At 41.7% G+C, this 14691-nt stretch overlaps 2 protein-coding genes across 4 annotated transcripts in view; one reads left to right on the top strand and one right to left on the bottom strand.

The window, feature by feature from the left end:
* Window positions 1–14691, bottom strand: part of UBAC2 (UBA domain containing 2) — a 163061-nt gene that overhangs the window by 65321 nt on the left and 83049 nt on the right. The window lies entirely within an intron of this gene.
* GPR183 (G protein-coupled receptor 183) overlaps window positions 2354–14691 on the top strand; it is a 36480-nt gene continuing 24142 nt past the window's right edge. The window contains exon 1 of the mRNA XM_082366158.1: window positions 2354–4870. The gene's annotated coding sequence lies outside the window, so the exon portion shown is untranslated. The remainder of the gene's footprint in view (window positions 4871–14691) is intronic.

Here is a 14691-nt window from a genome sequence, read left to right as displayed (position 1 = left end):
CACTGCCAACAGTATTGTCTTCCCCAAACACAACTCTGATCATGTCACACCCTTGTTTAAAACCCTTCCTTCCACAGGCTGCCAGTATCCAAAGAGGAAATTCAAACATCAGCACGAATGAGCAAAGTCCTGCGATTCTTTCTTACCAGGGTGGTTTCTTGCAACCGTCCTCCTCTCCCTTCCCCTGATCTGGCCCATCTCCTCTCACCCCCTCCCCGCCCAGATGCTCCCTGGGCACCTTAGGCTCTGATGACTATTCACTGACACAAGTTATTCTTTCAACACAAAGCGTCCGTTGCACTTTTCTGCTCAGGAAACTTACACTTACGGTGTGTGACAGAGCTCAACTCTTCCCAGAGATCCCTCCACCCTCCTGCTGGTTAGCTGCTCTCCTTCACCCTCACAGCTACCCCAGTGTCACTGTTTGAGTGAGTCTGTGTGAGACGCAGTGGGCCAGGCACAGCAGCTCCGTCCACATCTCTAAGTAAGAAGCAGCCCTGAACCTCAAGGAACTAGAGCTCCAGGACGGCGAACTCACATTCCTACGAGGGCGAGGTGGGAGACGTGAATGAGGCATGTGGTTTGGACACACACTTAACACCCATTCTTCATTAAACTCACGGCTTAATTTAATTAGTCTTTTATTTTCTCATGTTTTGGATAAGTGGCATCGTACAAAGAACGACTGCTTTTACCATAAGAAAAATGCAAGAAATATTTTTCACTTCCACAAAGAAATGTTCTCACTATCATTTCTGTGGAAAGAACAGGTCCCTCACGTGCATTTTCCCATCTTCGATAGAGAATGTATTATTAAAAAAATCATTCACTGTCCTCTTGATTCTATTAAAAACAAAACCAAACCAAACACATGTTGAAGATGTGATAAATGGCAGCATCATCTACAGGCAGCTATAAGAAGGTAGTAAATGCTAGAAGAGGGAAAACCCCAACCAGTGAACAGCTGAGTGCCAGGCCCTGGTCAGGACTGGAGACCCCAAGGCGGGTAAGATGCAGCCTCCCGCGTAAGGAGGTCTCGTAAGGAGACGGCAGGGACAGGGCAGCAGAGGTCTGCAGACAGCTGGGCGGGCGGGTCTGGAATGCTTCACTCCTCTGGCCCTCCTCCTGGGCTGAATACATCCCAAGGCAGGGAACGAGATACATCCTCGTGGTTATCCCAGCATTGGACCCAGTGCTTGGCACAGGAGAAAAGCTCATTAAATGTGGGGCAATGAAACAATTCTTATTCTTGAACAGCTATATGATCTACATCTTAACTAACTACATAGGGTTTTAAAAAAAATCTCCCATTAGATTATTCATTTTATGAGAAAGCACCACGTTCTATTTAGTGTTGCATCCCCCTAGTGCCTAATGCGGACACTTACCCGTAATCGACCGGCAACATTTGTTAGATTAAAAAAAAAAAATTAACGAAAGCAATTTTAACAGAGGGTTATTTAAATTGTCATTCTAAATATCAATACCACACACAAACACAGCTGATGAAGCAGCCGTGCATTCTTTTCATTAAAAAGAACAAGTTAATCGCTCCTGGGCTTAAAATCCTGCAGTGACACACCGCCAGCCAAGAGTAAAAGCCAAAGTCATGACACGCACAAGGCCCTGCGTCCCCCACCCCGACCTGCCTTCTACTCCGTAGACTCCCCCTACTCGCTCTCACTGCTCCCCGGACACTGGGCCGGGCACATGGTGCCCCAGGGCGCGTGCCGCTGCTTCCCCCTCTCCTGGCCATCTTCCCACAGACAAGTGCATCACTCACTCCCTTACACCCTTCAGGTCTTCACTCAAATGGCACCTTCTCCAATAAGCCCTCCCTGACCATCCCGCTCCAAACTGTAGCCCGCGCCCACCTCATAGCCCCACCCCTACTCTGCCTTCTCTCTTTCCTCCCCCCACAGCACCAATAACCTCCTAATTTACTACGCGGCTTATTTACCATCTGTCTCCATGACTAGGATGGAAACTCCACGAAGGCAGGGATCTCTGTCAGTCTGTTTGCTGCTTTACCTCCACTCTCTAGAACCACGCCTGGCACAGGGTAGTTGCTCAGTGAGTACTTGCTGAATCAATGAATTTCTCTTTAAAATGGTAAAACCATACAGCAGAATTTGTCTTTTGTTTTAAAGAGCCCCTTTTCTTGTTTTGTTGTTTTTAATGGGATTAAAACATACAGTTTCATAGATATACTCAAAGTATGGCCTGTTGGTCTCTTGGTAATAATAAGAAAACTCTATTTTGGTTGCACTTGAGTTTCTCACTACAGAACATGTCTTTAGGTACTTAACTTATAGAAGGTCTTCTGTTTACATTTAGCAATAAAGTGTAAAAAATCTGAAGCAGAGTTCTTGCTTGAGGTTACATTCCAATGTAAACTAAGAAATATTTATAGGAATTTTAATGACCCCAGCTCATATCTTATATACCAAGAGAAGAAGTTTCAAAATTCCTTAGAAGTTATTCATCACTGTGTAGTTTTAAAGGATGACTAAATACTAAACCACATCTACCCAAAATACAAAAGCATATATTTCAGACCACGGTTACACAGGTTGTTTTGTAGAAAATTTCCATTGCTATTTCTATACACACTGTTTTTAGTCACTGACCAGTTTTTCTCTTTTCCTTATTTTATGACAACATTTGTTCCTTATACTGGCAACAATAACTCAGTTTGACCTTTTCGTACTGTGAACAGCTAACTTCTGGAAGTCCTATCTGGCTTAAGCATATAGGGCTGAAGTTCAGAAAAAGAAGAACACGAGTTATAAAGAATTCATTCACTAACGTCACTAATATTTATTGAGTATCTACTCTATACTCACAACTGTGCTTGACAGAACAAATAAAATAGTAGAAACTCTCAGTTCAGGTCACAAATGTCCATCTTACCTCTTCTACAGAAAAGGACATGGACTCCACTTTTACAGTACAACTAAAGAAATCCTGGTAACTTTCAACAATAAAAATAAGGTTTGTGAGCTCATGAATTATCTCACACTAAACCTCAACGGCATCTCAGAGGACAATTACCCTATCACCTCTTCTTTATACACCTGACTACTCTAATACCAAAAAAAAGGGGAGATCCAGTTTGCTAGAATATTTACTTTACCTAGATTTCATGATATAACAACGTTTTACTTAATAAAAACTATTTCAAAAACTAAAAACCAAAACCCCACCAGGATGGCTTTTCAACAAATTGAAAAACTTCTTCTCAACAGTGTCTTCTTCAAGGATTCTTCAATCCAAGTTTTAAAGGAACTAGTTCTAGAAGATTTTATCATATTGATCCACCAAATCATAAAATCTCTGTATTTCCCCCTCACAGAATTATTGGACTAGGAATTATCTTGGTGATCATTTAGTTCAATACTTTTATTTTATATAATGGGGTGGAGACCAAAAGAATTTAGGTGAGTTGTAGCTCTTCTGTTTGACAAGGTTTCTCTACAGACCTTCAGCACTTTAGAGCTTATAAGAACCTAACAAGCCTCTCAATGGAATAACACCACTGAGAGGCTAAAGGTCCTCAGCCACTTTGACAGAATCCTGGAGTGGAAGGGCCTCTGAGGTCACAGGGTTACAAATTCCTACCAAATGATTCAATTCTCTCTACAACATCCCTCAAAATAGTCATCCGGTTTATGCAAGCACCTGAACAAGAGACAACATGCCATTTTCTTATGATCTCAACTTTTAAGATCTACTTTCACATTTTGATTTGAAAGCTGTCTGGTAACCTCCTCTTACAGGCCTTCCTTCTACTCTCTGGAGTTAGGAAGACTGACACCCACAACCTAAACCCTTTACCATGAGAGATTCCTAACACGTGAGGATAAAGATCACGTCCCTGCCGAGCCCAGACATGCTCAGTTTATCCCATCATTTCTCCTAAGACCTGGCATCCAGACCCCTCACCACCCATGCTCTAAGGTCATCCGTGCCCTGGTAAAACGCAGTCTCCTGAGCTCACTGGGAATGGCCAGATCATCTCTCTTGTTCTGAGAGTTATATTTCCATTATTTCAGCCTGCAAATCAATTTGCATTTTGATAGCCATGTGACACTGTTGGTTTAAACTGAGTCCATTAAGACTTGAAGGTGAACAGCACAGGTCTCCTTCATCCTGTGCACGAGAGGCAATTCTAGCTGTAGGACGCCCCCTTCACCTCTTCCCTTGTCATGCATGTGTCCACGCAATCAGCGATCCAGTCAGTTGGTCTCCTGCCTGAAAATACTGACTAATCACTGTACACATGCAAAAGAGCATTTTTCTCCACTCACCACAGAAATTTCTGTTTCTTTCTCATTAAGCTGTTGATAAGATACAGAATGAGTGAACTACTCCCTGCACCAAGTTTCCAGGCAGACAGAATTGTCAAAATTGACATTTTTTTCCCTTAAAACCTTTAAAAACTCACACTTTACACATAATATGGATACAGAATCATCAATAACTATGATACTTTTTTTTTTTCCTGGTTAAGGTTTATTGCTTCAGTCTCTTCCAAAGGATTTTTTTTAAACTTAAATCTTTATAGAAAAATTTATAAAGTTCCATAGATATCAAAAATTCATAAATTCCAAGGGGTTTTTGGATAACTCTTTTTTAAAAAATCACTAACAGAAAAATTTCACTTCCTATTAAAAAAAAAAAAGTGCACACGCACACATGAGGCTAACTGATCATTACTGTGCTCAGTCACAGGGTGACAGAAAAAAAGCCACCACCATAAAAGGATGTCTGCATAATCTCCCTTAAAACAACGTGCCAAGGTTAACCTACTTCAGTTTGGGTGAATACTGACTGCTACCACACAGAGGTCCCAACAAGGCACTAAGAGGTAAGTACCAGATATTTTGCTTTTTCAACAAAGTCTTGTGAGTTAAGAAAAACTTTGAAGCCCTCATTAAGGTTTAAGGTAAAGGTAAAGAATCTATTCAACAAAAAGCTATAAACATTTCTAACAAAGATTTTATCATTAATATAGTTGAGACTCTCTGGTGACCAGCAGTTCTAATAAGCTGATACTAAGCTGGGTGAAAGCAATGGATCATGCCAGAAAGATCTTTGCCAAAAAACAGGGCTTACTTTGTACTTCTGTGTGAACTCACAATTACAAAAAACAGTATCAAATATTAATCATCAAATACTGCCAGTATTTCAGGATACTTTATGAAGGAAAGGAACAAAGTTATTTTAAAATGGAGTATTCCTACACTTAAATGTACTGTACTTATAACAAGTTATACAGCACAATTTAAAATAAAAGAGTTAGTACATGTTACTATTTGACCACATATGTTAAGTATATAAAAGTCTTTCCTATACTTCTATTATTTCTCTACTTTTATACTTTCTATTATTTCTCAGGATAGAATTCCAGTAGTAGAATTCCTGGGGCAAAGGGTACACATTTAAAAAAAAAAAAAAACAACTTCAGATATAAATGGATACTTTTCAGTTTACAAAAACATTTTACCAATTTACTCTCCCACCAGTGACAGTCTGGGCCTCACTGCTTCTCAGCCAACATGAGTATTTTAATTCTACATATAAACTATTAATCTAATAAGTGAAAAAAGAACATCTCTTGTTTGCTTTATGTTTATTTGATGATCAGAAAGACTAAACACATCTCCGTATTTTTTTCTAGAACTTCTGTGTGCCTAAAAAATAGCACAAAACAATGAATTATATGCAGTGAATTGCCAGTATTTACGTCCAGGTTGGGAATGGAGGTAACAGAAACTTGGTAAAATATAAGCTGTGCAGAGACTTCCTCTAAAGGAGGGTGTGTTTTTTTTTTATTTTGGTGGGGGGGTGGTCTCACTTTAAGTACAATATAGTGTAGTGGTTAAGAGCATGGGCTCTGGAGTCAGGCTTGAACTGGGGCTCCATTATTTACCAGCTGTGTGGCTCTGGACAAGTTACTTCTCAGGCTTCAACTGCTTCATTTGTAAAATGGGGAGTAATCATACTGCCCAGGTCTTACAGCACTGGCTCTCACAGTAAGTGCCGGAAAACGGCCTGTTACCATTCTCTCCTCCCTCTGCCCATTAAACCACGGAAGGATGAATCCGATACGCAAAGTTTCCTTGCCCAATCATTTCTATGGGAATTATTTTTCTTGAACTTATTTCCAGATCTTTAGAAAATATTTTACATAAAGACTGAGTCTATGGATGATTATACATCTGTGTTTTCTGTCTGGACTTTGCATTTGCTAGTATTTCAGTGCATGTTTTCTCTTGGGGGTTAATCATAGTTTTTGGACATAATACTGCAAAGAGCCCACCACTCCAGAAAGCATTCTCACTCACAAGGTTCACCTATCATGTGGTGGCGGGAATTCCTTTTATAAATTACTTTCAACTAGCTTCTGAGAGCTTTTCAGTAACATGACCAGCCATCTAATGGAATAAATATTAACTCAGGTCACTATATGACTTTCATTCATTTATGCTTTCCATAGGCATTTACTAGATATCTCTTGCTGGCCAGTTCTGAAACACTCTATGGGATAAAACGAGATAAAGCCATCATCCTTAAGAAGTTTACATCTAAAAAAAGAGCTCAGCATCCAGTAAAGGAGTTTACTAGCGACAGTTTTCTCTCTGCTATGGTTAGGGGCCTCCTGGAGTTGTTAAAATGCCCTGGTTGTGTATGTGCTGAGCATGTGCAGTATCCTCGGGTCTGTATCCTTCCCAGCTTCCCAGGAAGGTTGTAAAATAGTGGGCTTCAACGTAAGATGAAATAACACACGTTAAAATCCTCTGAAAACGACAGAGGTAACAAAGATCCTTGTGGTATCTGGAAAGCCCAAAGAGAAGAATAAAAATATTTTGTTAAATATCTGCAAATATTTAAATAGCAGTATAAAAATAAATTAACAGCATAAGAGCTATCCTAGGTATTCACCATCTTCTCTCAGTGGAAACTTCAAACTGTTTTATAGAAATCTTGTTAAAAATGATAAAAATCTAAATTTATTTACAAAACTTTTACTTACTTTGAAATACGCTACAAATAAACTAATGAATTCCTTATTTATATCAACATATTTCCCTCCTTCCCTCCCTGCTCCCTCTTCCCATCTCTGCTCGCTGGTTGAGACAGGTGTATGAGTTGGTATGCGTTAAAGTTTTGAGATGTCTTCCTATTTTACTTGTTTCCTACCGATAACATCAGATCATGCTGGAAATAGGCGCTAGGGCTAAAACATACTACACTGAATGTGATTTCTGGAGCCAAACTGCCTGGACTAAATCCTGACACTTAACAGCTGTGTCTTCAGGCAAGCCTCATGAGTGCTCTGTGCCTCAGTTTCACCAGCGGTAATGGATTTGGGCAAGTTTTGCGAGACTCAGTGAGTGAATATACATAGGGTGCCCAGGGCAGTGCCTGGGACACAGTCTGTGCTGAACAACACTGGTTACTCTTGTCAATCAAACGTATCCTGCAGTCGGATAAGAAACTTTGAGGATCAAGAAAGCTGGGATTCTGCCATTCCCTAATGGATAATCACTGAGCATCAATCATGGGCCAGCTGGAGATGCACAAAATTAACAACACAGCCCCCACTCTCGGGACTTCACGGGCCAGTAGGAAGCAGAAACAAAACAAACAGTACAGATGCCAGTACAGAGGGCAGTGCCCCGGTGAGCACACCCCACGCTGCCTTTCTGCGGGGGGCGGGGAGGTGCTGTCGGGGGAGCAGGAGAGGATAAAACCAGGGAAACTTCCAGGAGCAGCTGATTCTGAACGAAGCCCTGAAGGAAAGCAGGAGCTGAGGATGCAGGACCGGGGAGAGGAGGCTCCAGAGAGAAGGAAGAGGGTCAGAAAGGAACAGAGCTGGGAGAGAACACAGGACATCAAAAGACAGCAAGCAATCTAGTAGGGCCGGAGCCAGGGGGTCGCAGGATGGAAGATGGCTAGAGATCCAGCTGAAGAGGGAAGCAGGCCCCGAGCACGAAGGAGACCGTATGGCGTGACAGACGGCTTTCAGTTTGCCTCGGCACCGTCTGAACGGCACTGTGCGTGCTGCAGCTGCAACTCCCCGGAGGAGTGAGGGCGGCCTGAGGCAGGCAGAGCACTGGCAGCAGAACGCACACAGGCGGACGGACAGACAGAAGGGAACGTGCAGAGGAGAGGCCGCGGGCCAGCGGGCTGGAGGCCCAGGAACTGCGGACCGGCAGGAGGCAGGGGTTGCCGAGGACACGGAGGCCTGCCCGCCGGCGTGGTCCCTGGCTTGGCAACTGTCCTGAGGGGGGACCCTGAGCAAATGATCGAATCTCTCCCGAATTCTGCTTATCCATAAAAGAAGGATATTTAATGTTTCTGACTAATTTCTATGAGGTTAATAGAGACGAAAATCAAAATTTGAAACTCCCTTGAACTTTAAGGAGAAAGGGTACATGTTGTTTCTAGAAGTATTTTGGATTCAGAGGATAAAGATTATACGGACTCAGCCCTTCATTATAAGGAGTCTTTGTATATTATGCAGTTGGTTATCCTACATACAGGTCAAATCATGCCACAGGGAAACACAGTATTTGTCTTCCTTACACTGAAATGAGTATTACGGTGGGATTATTTTTTTTCTTCCAGTTCCTAAACATTATGCCATATATTTCAAGTCCGTAGTGCTACCACCTCCTCTGTCTTCATCTCTGAAGACTTTCATACCATCCTAGTCAGTATTAAAGCTGCCAAAAGCCACACAAGGAATAAATAATCAGTGAAAGGTGAAAGAAAAATAGCCAGACTATGTAAAACCCCAAATGTGCAAGTGGGTGTTTAACCAGATAACACAAAAGTCAGGCACCTTTCACTTTCCCATCAATTCCAATGTACGTGTTAACAGAAGGTGAAGTGTCTTTAGCGGGTGCCCACTGGGTTCAGGACACCACCGAGGCACAAAGAGGAAAGTGCAGATGGGCCAATGCTGGGTTTTTTTTTTCTTCTGTTCTGAAGAAGCTCCCTGTACACCGTCCTGCACATGACCCTGTGCAGACCTACTGAGAGGTGGGCAGGACCAGGCTGTGTCCTGGGGTCAGCCGCAGGGTCACCCTTCCACAAGCCAGAGGATGTAAGCAAGCGAGCTCCCTGGGAGACAGGGAAGAGAGGTGCCCTCAAACACACTGACCACAGATGACTCGACTCCTGACATAAACACTCTGGCACGTGGGAGGTTCCATCTGAGAAAGTGGGGGCACCTGTCAGTGGTCACCTTTCTGGACAATCTCCCCTATATAGCCTCCAAAAAAATCAATCTTGGACACAGCTATCAACTTAGGACTCAAAGCTAGTGGGAAAAAAAAAAAAAAAAAGAATCACCTGATAGTGCAGGAAGATTTCTTTGACTAGGTTATCGGGGTGTGTGCTGGCTGTCAGAGCTGGTGAGAGCGGTGTAGTAGTCTGGAACGGCCATCAGACTGCACCAGTGGAGGGACGCGAGGCTGGGCCTGTGCTGGTCACTGCCCGTCTGTGCCTCAGGGATGCCTGTTTCGCACCTGCCTATTTTGCAGGCCAGTGGGACACACAACTGCTCAGGTGACGGTTGTTGAGGCACCTTAAAGCAGGTGAGAAACACGACTGGTTGAGTGCTAGGCCCCGGTGTGTGTGACACTGGACCAAACTCAGATGTCCCTGTTTGCTCAGCGTCAAGAACAAGGAGGCTTTCTCAAGCAACTGACAAATACGTATAAAACTAGGTAACAGGAGGAGGCAGCAATGATTTCTTTCTTCCACGGGGTATGTTTGTCCTCAAGGCAGTAAACGGCCTCAGCCTGCTGTCCTGACCCACCTGTGCTCGTCTGCTTCCCAGGAGACCAAATCCTTGTTGTTCCTTCGAGCCTGGAGTCTTCCTCTGCCCCCTCCTTTCCCAGTGACTTTATTTTCCCACTCCAGAGATTTTCCCTCAATCTTACCCCTCTTCAACAAAATAACCAAAGGACAGTGTAGCAACAGAAATCAGACAAACAATGGGATCAGACAACAACACTCGTCATTTAACAACAGACACGTATCACTTGTATCTGCACGTCCATTCTTCGGGTTGTTTTTGAGAGCATGCTCCTGGAACTTCCTCTTTGGTGCAGGCCACTGTGGGCACTTTGAGTCACATCATCTCAATGTGTAAACATGGTCCTGAGCAGACTTCGCCTCACAGAGAAGTCACCTCTTATTAATGATCATGTCAGCATGATTTGACCCATTCAATTCGTTGCTAAGGCCTGAATTTAAACAAAATTACTAGAAGTTTAACCCCTTCTCATTTTTAAGTGTTGATGATTATTAAGCGAATAAATATTAGGGGTAAAGGTGACATTTCAGGAATCTTAAAGCTAAACACTAAAAGCCGGTATTCTCGCATTTACTAAATCTTTGAATATAGTGAGGATTTTATTCTGTTTCTGCCACAAATAGAAGCTAAGAAAATCATTATCCAAGCAAGTAAATTGGGATTGCAGAAGTACCCTGTGAAAAATCACAAATGCCTCCAAGTTGGTATCCAGGGTAAACAGTTCTAGAGTACAAATCACATTAGCTCTTAGTTTTCTTTAATACTAATAAATGAGTTTTGAGGGGGCCTTTTATTTTTTCCTTTCTGCGGCTAGAGAGAACTTGACAGTTCATGTCAACATGTCTGGTTATGCAAAAATGACACGATAGTGTCTTAAGAAACACTAGCTACTCTATTAGTGAGGAAATCAATTCTAGAGAAAAGCACACACAGGCGCACTTTCAAAAATGTAAGTGAAAATACTTTGGAGGATATTTTGCTATGGAAGAACTTGCTGTTTTACACATGTTAGGATAATAGTAAAGTTAAAAGGATTAATATTGCATTACAGAGACAAACCTGAGATAGCCTCCTTTGCTTATTAACAAAAATGTTAAGAGAACTGGCACAGATGGCTGCCCCGTAGTTCCTTGGGTAGAACCTGAATAAGGACCCACACTTCCCGCAGCCCAGGTACTATCTGTGCCCTCAGGGCAAAGCTTGCAATCCTCATTCTTGTCTCTCAGCTGTGAGGCACTAAGGACAACTTAGGGACATTGTACATCTTTTCATTAGAAAGCATTATGAGGAAATTATAATTATTACAGGTATAAGTATTCTAAGGAAAAAAAATTTAGAACAAACATTTCTTTTTGCTTTTCTTAAGGCAATAAAATGACAAGCCATAGTATCAACACTTTCAAGTACAACTCAGTATATCTATCCTAAATACCATGTCGGACGCTGTTGTCTAATAATTATGACAAATATTTAAAATATAGTGAAAGAAAGAAAGAAAGAAAGAAAGAAAGGAAGAAAGAAAGAAAGGAGGAAAGAAAGGATTTAGTTATGACTAAAAGAGGAAGGACTAGAAACAGTTAAAAGGGGAATTTGCAATCCAAAGGTTGGTAAAGGAGCACTGTAATGCAAAGAGCAAGCAGAGCCCGGGTGTGGGCGAGAGAAGAAACATAGCAAATACTGAGATAACACCTCATTCAGACAACAGCACATTCCCAACATCCATCCTTCAGTTTAAGGTCCTCAGACATTAAAAGGTATCATTTCTGAATTTCCAGGATCTAGCATATGGAGGAGGCACTAAAAACAATTTTTGCTGAAAAAAAGAATGGAGTTAAGTCAAGGTTCAGGAAAGTAATCCTGAATCCTAAAATGATTAAAGGAAGGGATAAAAGAATATTTCTGAGGGAAGATGATAATAAATTGGGATTGGTTGATATAAGAACGGGATAACAACCGTCAAGTATGTGAAAGTGGTTTCCTCTCAATTTGGAAAAGATAAAACGGACTAAAACTATAGCATTAATAACACAGGACAAGTAACGCCGAAGGTAATACACTAGAGCTGCTGACGGATGGAATCAACCTTCCAGAGGTTTCCAAATATCCAAAAGAACACATTTCAAAACAGCCCAGATTCTCCTTTACCTGAGATCCTCTGGGTCAGCCCATTTTCACATCCACGTTGTGCAAGTGCCTTTCTTGGACAGACTTGGGGCAGTGGCAGGCAGCAAACAGCCCTTCCCCAGTCTCCCCCTCAGGGCTCTATGACGCAGCGTCCACCCGTCTGGCCTCCCACTTGGGAAGGCACCTCTCCTGGAGTGGGAGTCCCGTTGTCCTCCGGAAGAATCATCTCCCTGCTCTGGAACGGCTAGGCCACATGTGCCCTGGCTGTTTGTGTACAGGTGAGGATGGCCCTGAAGCCTAGACCACTTTGAAACCACAAACTCTCAGTTCTTGAAAGGCAGCGTGAAGCAGCTGCCCCTGCCAAGGACTGGACAGAGTAGGAGGCTTGAAGCCAGGCTGGCAGAGAGAAGGATCCAGCATGACCCCTACCTTCTCTGACAGCGGTTTCCTCGAGTGGAGAGTGGGTGGGTGATGGCAGCACCTGGCTTGCAGGGCTGCCGGGACGGTTCTTCCAGACATGACTTAAGGTAGGCACCTAGCGAAAACTAAGGCATAAATCTGAATAAAGAGCACTAGCTTTGAAAAGTATGTCAGAGGACAAGGCTTTTGCAAGAAGAGCTCAATTTCAAAAAAGATTTCTTCAGATTAAAAAAAATTATTTACCTATTTACTCATTTCATAGTCAATTCATGTTTGGTGTTAAAAATTTAGAATATATGATGAAACTCAAAAATTACTTGTACTTGTGAATTATGTCTTGGCCTATATAGCCATGCAGGGGTGTGTGTGTGAATAGTTGCTTTTCCTACCCGCAAAGTGGCCTGTTGTGGAATCTGCTTTCATTACTTAACATCATTCTCTGTCAGGAAATAGGCATCTACATTGCCATTTTCAGTGGCTGCATTGTATTCTACTATATGGCCATAAAATACTTAACCAGTTCCCTAATGATGGACATTTGATTTGGTTGCAAATTTTCACACTTAAAATTAACACTGTGTTAAACATCTTTTCCTTAACTTAAAATGTTCTGAAAACACTGTCTTTTGTGACTCTACTGGATGCTTTATTTCATTCAGTGAAGCAGCTGGGCATGCATTTACAACTGGTGGGCAATGGCACATTCTCTGATTCATACATTAGTGTAACTTTCCTAATCTCTACAATAATTATTATTCAGATGGAGGATTAGCAGACTCCACGGTGTATTTTTTTCCCCACCGTGTATTTTAAAGGCGGTTCCCGGGAACCTGCTTTGGAAGACTCCTCGAAATAAAATTTACATGTTGAGATTTTCAGAAAAAAAATTTTTTCACAAAAATTAGAAAAATAAAGGCAGCTCTTGATGCCTGTTCCTAAACTGCAACCCGTGCCTAGAATTTCCACCTCTCCCTCATGTCCAGTTTCGGCTCCTGAAAGCCACTTCTCACACGAGCGAAGCCTTTCCCTACTAACTGGATGAAGTTTTCCTACTTTTATTCCACAACTGCAATTTACACGATTTCCCTTTCAAGAATCACTCCATCCCCCCGCCCCCGCACAAAATATAAAGTCCATATTTATTGGTTTTTGTTTGTTTTGTTTTCTATTTCATTAATATCTCCAATTAATTTTATTATTCTACTTTTTGGGGGTAAACTCAGTTCTTTTCTAGCTTCTTGAGCTGTATATTTAACTTAGCTATTTTCAATTTTTTAAGAAATAAATTCATTCAAGGCTTTGCATCAATCTCGGATTAACTCTTTAGCTGCATTCCACAGTTTTGTAGTATTTTTGTCCTTTGGTTCTAAGCACTTCAAATTCTGCATTGTGATTTCTTAACCCATGAGTTCCTCAGAAAAATGTATTTTTAGATTCCAAGTGCATCCTTTATCTTTTTATTTTTGATTTCTAACTTAGTTGCACTGTACTACTCACAAGGAATGTGAGCTGCTAGCTAATGATTTTCTGAGAAATCTGAGACAGCTCTCATGATCTAGTACGTGGTTAAATTTGCAAATAATTCTAATGTGCTTTCAGCACAAATTTTGTTAGCTTTTAAGTCATGTTGGGTCAATCTTTTTTTTAACCGGTCATATTCTAATAAAAATGTGTTAAAATCTCCCATTATGGCTGTGGATTGACCATTTCTCCTTTAAATTCTGTCAAATTTTGCTGTTACACGTACAATTCATGATTCTTTTTATGTCCTTGGTGAACTGTTCTTTTGAACTTGTGTAGTGACCTTCTTTACCCCTATTAATATTGATTGTGCCTTGAACTCTATTTTTTTCTGATGTTACTATTGCTACTCTGGCTTTCCAGTGGTTGGGGTTTGCCTGGTGTGTGTCTTCCCGTGCCTCGGTTTTCAAACTTCCCAAATCGCTTTGAGTTCCCTCTCTTCTAAGCAGCATGCAGCTGGATTTTTAAAGATCCAAACTGATGGTCTCTGTCTTCTAATCGGTGAGTTCAAGCCATTTACATTTGTTGTGACGCATTTCCTACCCTCTTATTTTGTGTTTTCTACCTATCATCCTCATCCTTTGCTTTTTCCCAGTCTCCTTTCTTGTATTCCCCTGATTAATAAAAAGTTCTACTTCCTTTGTTGCTCCCTTTTGCTTTAGGTTGTATTCCCATATTTTCATGATTAACCTATCAACGCTGTAGATAATGCACACCTATGACATTAGTGCAATCCTCTCAGAACCCTCCTTGTCCGTCAGCATCACTGTTTTAAGACGGTTAGAACTAAG

Source organism: Balaenoptera borealis (genome assembly GCF_965194805.1).
Source record: "Balaenoptera borealis genome assembly, chromosome: 18".
Lineage (NCBI taxonomy): Eukaryota > Metazoa > Chordata > Mammalia > Artiodactyla > Balaenopteridae > Balaenoptera > Balaenoptera borealis.
Note: the sequence above shows the minus strand (reverse complement) of the source record. Positions and strands in the feature narration are given on the sequence as shown.